The 7,352-nt window shown below is 43.4% G+C and overlaps 1 long non-coding RNA gene across 1 annotated transcript; it reads right to left on the bottom strand.

Moving 5' to 3' along the window:
* Window positions 1-1,532: 1,532 nt before the first annotated feature.
* Window positions 1,533-6,406, bottom strand: LOC104867467. Its single transcript, XR_781768.1, has 3 exons — window positions 6,316-6,406; window positions 4,623-4,763; window positions 1,533-2,387 (listed from the first exon to the last, which is right to left on the bottom strand). It is a non-coding gene; the product is annotated as an uncharacterized LOC104867467 (long non-coding RNA).
* Window positions 6,407-7,352: the final 946 nt, after the last annotated feature.

Here is a 7,352-nt window from a genome sequence, read left to right on the forward strand (position 1 = left end):
TCCCGAGGCCAAGTCCAGTGCACTGGGCTTGCGTTTCTCTTAATTGGTCTCTAGACTGGTTTCTGACTAAACCAAGCCTGGATGGAGATTAAGGGGCGCTTGACGCTCAGGTGTCCACGGGTCCTGTGAATGTTTTCCAGACCAAATCGTGGCAGGCTCCAAACCTGAAGAATTTCCCGTCATTCGCAGACAGGGGCTCTGGTTGCCTGGGCATCTTCCTGGAAAGGGATGCTTTGCATCCAGGATCCCATTTGCACGAGGCCTCTGTGATGTGTGACGTCTCATTCAGTGATCCACGGTGGCCCACGGAAGGCCAGACACAGAGACCTGGGGGAAGTTAACTACTTTGGAGGCACTGGGCTGCTCTGCTGCATAGAAGACGCCTTGTGCGGTCGGTGGGGGCTGAGGGGCCACAGCCCGTGCAGGTCTCAGGTCCCCAACGCAGCCGGGAAAGATCTCCTGTGCGGCCCGGCTACCTGGTCCGCTTGGCCTCTAGCTCCAGCACCAAGAGGGCTTTGCAGCCTCCAGGTCCCTGAGTATCTGAGCCACTCGGCCCGACCCATCCGTGTAGACTTGGGACGAGCTGGGGCCCTCATGCCACCCAGGGCCGAGATCTCTATCCGAGACTCGATCTGGAGCTGAAACCGCGGCGCAAAGTGGTGTTGGGACCATCTGGGGAGTGGGCGCCCGCCCGCAGCCGGAGCTGGGGTCGCCTTGTGGCTTCCCCCACGCGCTTGTTTGTGCCACCGAGCAGCAGCCCGAGGTTCTTGTCGCCTGGGGTCGCCTGAGCATTCCAGCTCCGGCTCTGCAGGATGACCTGGGCCATCAGGGTGTTAACTGAGCAGAGGCTGCAGACAGCCAGAGCCTCAGGCCAGGTCGCGTTTCTAGGTCGGGGACCCCGGCTCAAGTCCTGCCCGCTCCCATCTCTGTTTGTTCTCCTCTCCCTCACTGAGGCTCCGCGAGTCACAGCCCGGGGACCGCAGGGCAGAGCCCAGGTGGGGCGGGGGGGCTATGGGCGGGGCAGGTGAGGAAGGGGTAACCTGGGACCACCCCAACCGTAGGTTGGCCTTCGTTTGTCTGACCCTGGCGGCAGCACGGAGCAGAGGGATGGGGACGGCCTCGGGCCGGGCGGTGTGACAAGTCTGTTTCCGCCCAGCGCTGCCAGCTGGGGGTGAAACGAGTCTTTCCGGTGGGGTTGCTCAGCAGGGTCCTCCCCGCCCAGCCTCCCAGAACCAGTCATGAGACTCCCAGCACCCCGCCCAGGCCAACGGCCAGCTCTAGGGACTGGCACTGGGGCAAGGCAGATTCCCGGGGTTCCGGCCCAGGTTGCCTTGAAGGCCTTTTCCAATTCCTTCCCCAGAGTCACCAAGGCAGGTTTTGGAAACGCTTTCTGAATTATTCTAACACTGGCTCAGTCCTTTATGACTTTACAGTTTGGGAAACTGAGGCACAACATGGCCACTCCCGAAGTTGGCAATCCACAAAGCCTGTGAGGAGTGGCCTGGAGGGAGCCAGGATTTTCCCAGGGCTGGAGTCCTGTAGTCCTGAGGGACAGCACAGGGGCTGGAGACTCAGAGAGGCCTGGGCACCTGTCTGCTAGATCCTGCCAGTGGTCCAACGGTGCACCAAGCTGGACAGCCCTGGAGTTTCCAGCCTCAGCAAATTAATGAGGAGGATAAAATGCCTTTCTTTCCCTAATGGAAGAGTAGCAATTCCCTTTAACTTTTGCAGTTAGCCTGACAGGGATTACTCTTCTCCCAGCCTGACACTGGCATGGACCAGAGCACACTGTAGTAGAATCCAGGCACTGGAAGTCAAGCATCCTTCATTTCCTTAGCGGGGAGGTCTCTGTTTGCCCCTGTTTTTTCAAAATCACAGCATGTGAAGACCCAAGGGGGAGGTGCCCTGGAGGATTACTTTATCTGTCCAACCTTGACTCAGACTCACCTTTGATCAGGAAAGTTGGTCAGTTTCTCAAAATGCAAAATCAGTGAGTGATTTTACTTTTTTAGTTGGCATTTCCTTGGGATATTCTCTTTCCTGAGAATGAAGATGATAAACTATTGTCTTCAATTCTGTCCTGATTAGCATCCTTCCTCAATTCAGGATTTCCCTGGAGCTAGATTTTAGCAGCTTCGGGTTTATGACTTTTTGAAAATATAAATTTGATGAATTTTTTACCTATTCCTCAAATTAGAAAATCCCTTAATTACAGGAGAAAACATTTTCAAAGAGAAAGGCCAGACTTTTAGAGTGAGCCTGAAGCAATGCTTCTGTAAAAAAATTTCAGGGCAGGCAGGCCCTTCTCAGCAAACTGGTGGGCGAAGAACCAAGCACGAATGTTTTTCCAGCAGCTGTCAAGCTCACCTTCTTCCAGTTCATCTTGGCTAAAACATAAAGAATAAATGAAGGTTTGCTTAAAGTTGCAAGAATTCCAACTGAAGAGAAAGCACAGACCTGGTTAAATTGTTTTCAAATTGGTCTCTGATGGTATCCAGGGGAAATTTCTCTTTCTAAAAGTATTTCTAGTTAATAAATGAAGAAGGAACAATGGATATACTACCACCATTTTGCATCTGTAATGAATTCATGGACCTAAGCATGATTAGCGATAGCTGCTAATTTAAAAAGAGAGAACCAGTCTGGGGATTTAGCTCAGTGGTTCCACCGCCTGCTTTGTAAGTGCAAGGACCCAAGTTTGAGCCCCAGTACCGAAAAAAAAAAAAAGAGAGAGAACCCAGAATTATGTGTATTCTAATAGAAGATTCAGCACTATGAAACAATCTAGACATCCCTCATGTCCTGGAGTCCCATGTAGCAAACCTAAATATGACTGAATTTGACATTCACTTTCTACATACAGCAAGTGCAAAGTACAGGGGAACATGTGAAACAACACTAAGGTGACATAATCAAAACAACATAGATCTTGGGAAACTGCAAGATAAATGAGCCAGTTCTTTAGTAATGCAGGAAAAATAATACATTTAGATCCTGAACCAAACAAATGATTTAAAAATGTGACATTCATAGGGCAATTATAAATTTGAATACTGATGAGGTATCATTCAATGTTTAAGAAACGATTTTAGATTTTTTAGGAATGATAGCGTTATAGTTACATTTTAAAGTCATCTTTTGAAAATACATCCTAAAATATTTCCAGATAAACTGATATGATAACTAGGATTTATTTCTAAGTGGTTTTATAGAGGGACAAGGAAAGTGAAGATATAAATAGGAACAAGCCCGGACATTATTAATACTTAGTGGTGCATGATATTATTCTGTTCCTTATCATATTTAAATATCTTTTGGGGAGTACTCTCAAGCTTGTGAATCCGGGTTGAAGTCTGGCTGAATCGCCTGGGCTGAGGCTCAAAACAAGAGGGATTGCACACTTTGCACAATCCCTTCTTACCTATTCATTCAACAAATGTTATTAAGAGTCTTCGGTTTGCTTGCACTCTTAAAATTATGTAGCTCACGCTAGAGATTAGATCAGAAAATAACAAAAAAAGAAGTCAGCAAATGGAAGCAGGGAAGGCTCTGCAGAAGAACAGACGTTTGATATGTGTCCTGATAGGCGGGAAGAAACTAGCTGCACGGTGTCAGTTCAGTTCACCTTCTGTGAGATAAGAGGGTTAGACCAGATCTACAAGGAGGACCCATTTAGTCCTAACAGATTCTGTGATAATCACCTGCTGGAAACCATTTTTTGCCTTCTACATGTGTCTCTCCAGGAAATTTAGATGCTCCCCATAGACTTCCTGTCCTTGTCAGCTGAAGCAAGCCAAGTTGAGCTGTTGGTGTCGAATCTCCAAAGTTGTGTTTGGAGGTCAAAGCATGATTGTGTCAGCCAGTCTGTGGCTTTCTTAGGAAATGATCTCTTATGCTCATTTTTACTTATTCAGTTCCCAAGGAGGGCGGGGGATTTAGCTCAGGGGTGCTGCTGCCTGCCTCACAAGTGCAAAGACCTGAGTTCAGTCCCTGGTACAAAAACAAAACAAAACAAACAAAAAAACAGGCTGGGGATTTAGCTCAGTGGTTCTGTCACCTGCCTCACTAGTGCCTGAGTTTGATCCTTGGTACCAAAAAAAAAAAAAATGTTATGATTCAGTTCCCTAGGTATTTCACTAGGTAGACTTAGCTGTGCATTTGCTGGATTGCCAGTGGTTATGCCCAGTCTTGGCAATGAAACACCCATAAGAGTAAATGTCTACAGTACATTCCTGAGCTTGCCCAACTACTGTAGCCTTCCTTCTTCCTTTTCTGTCTTCCTTTTCTATCCAATATGCAGCCCGACCTTCAGATTCACTAATTCACTCTGCTACTCTGTCATAACACTTCTAACTTTGTGCTCTGACAGTGTTTCCCCCCCGCCCCATGGGCATGAACCACTTGCTAAGGTAAAACCTACTACAGTAGCCAGTTGACAAGTAGCTGGCTCTTTCACTTCTCCACAATATTGTGCAAATATTTTTCTGTGTGTTCTGCCTATTCTTTTTATCTTCTCGTTTTTATGGATGTTTGCACTTTAAAAACAATTTCTGAAACTTTTGGATGAGCAAGATAGGACTCTTTAAAGCTGGACGATCTATGTATTTGTTGAATAGATTTACCTGAGTATGATGCAGAGTCAAACGCGGTGACTTCTTAGGAACCTGCCAAGCATCTTGACAGGTGATTCAGAGCCTGGCAGTGGACCAGGAATGATAGGAACTCCCCTAATTCTTATTGCTGTGAGTCAAAGATACAGTTCACTGTGGGAGAAAAGTATTAGAAATGTGATACATTGTACAATTCTAGAGATTGCTCAAAATCTTATACTAACTTAATTAGAATAATTTACTTTAACTGAAAGCTATAATTTTTTACTCTTTGTAACCAGTTTAACCAACTTATTCTTTTTAAACTCACCCAGATGGAATTTATTACTTCAAAGCCAATATTCTTAACCTTAATTTTTGTGCTAACCATCATTATAGGTGAGAAATTATGCTAATGGAATGCTTGAGATTTCTCCTTATATCGGAACACCAGCTTGGATCAAACAAAAACTCCCACCTCAAGTGGTTAGAACAGTTAGAAACATTTTTAATCCATTAAAAACACCAGAGAATTACCCAGGCTTGAGGGGACAAATTCCTGGAGGGAAGGGAAGCAGAGAAAGGTGGGCCTGACATTTGGCACTGGTTTCCCCTTCAAGGCATTTGCTTTTGGGAGCAGTGCTTTCAAGGTTAAGAAGCTCAGCAAAGCTTTGACTATCTCAGAAAGACCTTGGGAATGCCTTGAGTTTTGGGACCAGGCTTGTGAAATGCCACACTAATAGTAAGGACAAATCAAAAAACATCAACTCTCATAAAATCTCAATTTATGCCTGATTAACATGGTCTGCCACTGTACTAACTTCTCAACAAAAGTTAAAGGAAATCTCTGGAGAACAATAGTATCACCCACAGGGTCATATTAACTCTATATTTTTTCATAGGAAATATGTGGTATTTGATCAGAATTTACTAGGCATACCAGGTGACAAGACCAAATGACTCAAAATCAAGAGAAGTAGACAGTAGAAATATGCCCAGAATTATTGGAGTTATCAGGCACACTTTAGAATAATCTATTGATATTTTAAGGTGATAACAAAATGAATTTCAGTGAAAATGGACATATATAAAATAATGAATAGAATTTCAATAACTGAAAATATCACCAATTAAGAATACATTAGATGAATTTAGCACATATTAAACACAGACAAAGAGAAGATGAGTGAATTGGAAGATACTTCAGAAGAAACTATTTGGACTGAAATGCAAAAAGAGAAAAAGAAAGAAAGATACAGAAAGAATATCTTTATGTTGAACATAATGCTAACATAAGTGTTACTGGCACCTCAGAGAAAAAAGACAAGAGAGGCCGGGCGTGGTGGCTCATGCCTGCAATCCCAGCACTGGGGAGGCTGAGGCAGGAGGATTGCTATGAGTTCGAGACCAGCCTGGACTACATAGTGAGTTCCAGGTCAGTCTCAACTACATAGTGAGACCCTGTCTCAAAAAACAAAACAAAACAACAAAAAAAGAAGCAGACAAGGAGAAAGGTAATGGAGCAGAAGTAATATGTGAATAGACAGTGGCCAAGAATTCCCCCAAATTAATAAAAGACAAGCCACAAATCCAAGAAGCCTGTAGAACTCTAAGTAGTATGGATACAGAAAAAAGTCACATGCAGACACATCATCATAATAAAATTACTGAAAATAAAAGAGTAAGAGATAAATTTTTTAAACAGCCAAGTAAAATAATACATTACCCTTACTGAAGCTACAACAGAACTTTTAGCACAAATCACAGAAATCAGAAGACAATGAAATGATATCTTAACAGAGTTAGCTGGGGATTTAGCTCAGTGATTCTGCCACCTGCCTCAAAAGTGCAAGGTCATAAGTTCAATCTCCAGTACAAAAAATGGAAAACCAAACAAACAGTAAAGCCAATCTAGGGTCAGGGATTTAACTCGGGTTCTGCCGCCTGCCTCACAAGTGCAAAGTCCCAAGTTAAATCTCCAGTACCCCCCCCAAAAAAAAAAGCCAATCATGGATGAAGTTTAAATTAGGGTATTTTAAAACAGACCTGAAATGAGAGCATTTATCATTAGTAAATGTGCAGTAAAAGCAAATCCTTTAACCAGAGGAAAAATTGTCACCAATACAACTTTTGAAATGCAGGGGAAAAAATGAGTGCAGAAAACAGAGAGGGCAAATAAGTGGATAAATCTAAATAAAAATTGATTTTTAAAATAATGTAGGTTTTATTTAAGCAAAATGAATAGCAATTAAAACACATGACATACTAAAAGATGGGAAGGGGTGAATAAAAGACCTTAAACTATGTTAAAGTCCTTACACTGTTAAGATATCATAAAATTGCTATTTTGTTTTAGATTTTAATATGTTAAGGATGCATAATGTAATCTTTCTTTGTTTATCCTCACCACCATAACGAAATACCACAGAATGAATGGCTTACACAACAGAAAAGTATTTTTTACTTTTCTAAAGGCCGAGAAGTCCATGGTCTTTGTGCCTGCGTGGGTAAATTCTGGTGACACGTCTTCTGACTTACAGTGGGGAATGCATCCTCGTGTCCCTTTAGAAGTGCACTAATCCCATAACTCAGGGGCCCCACCCTTATGACTGCATTTAATCATAAGTACTTCCATGAATACCCTGTCTTCCGTCACATTGAGGATTAGCGTTTTTCCCATATGAATTTTGAGGGGGACACAAATCATCCCCTAGCATACTCTAGGTTATAAGTGCTTAAAGGAATAGTAAAAATTATGTAACT

The sequence above is a fragment of the Fukomys damarensis genome, unplaced genomic scaffold (genome assembly GCF_012274545.1).
Source record: "Fukomys damarensis isolate Sample0158 unplaced genomic scaffold, DMR_v1.0_HiC HiC_scaffold_19, whole genome shotgun sequence".
NCBI lineage: Eukaryota > Metazoa > Chordata > Mammalia > Rodentia > Bathyergidae > Fukomys > Fukomys damarensis.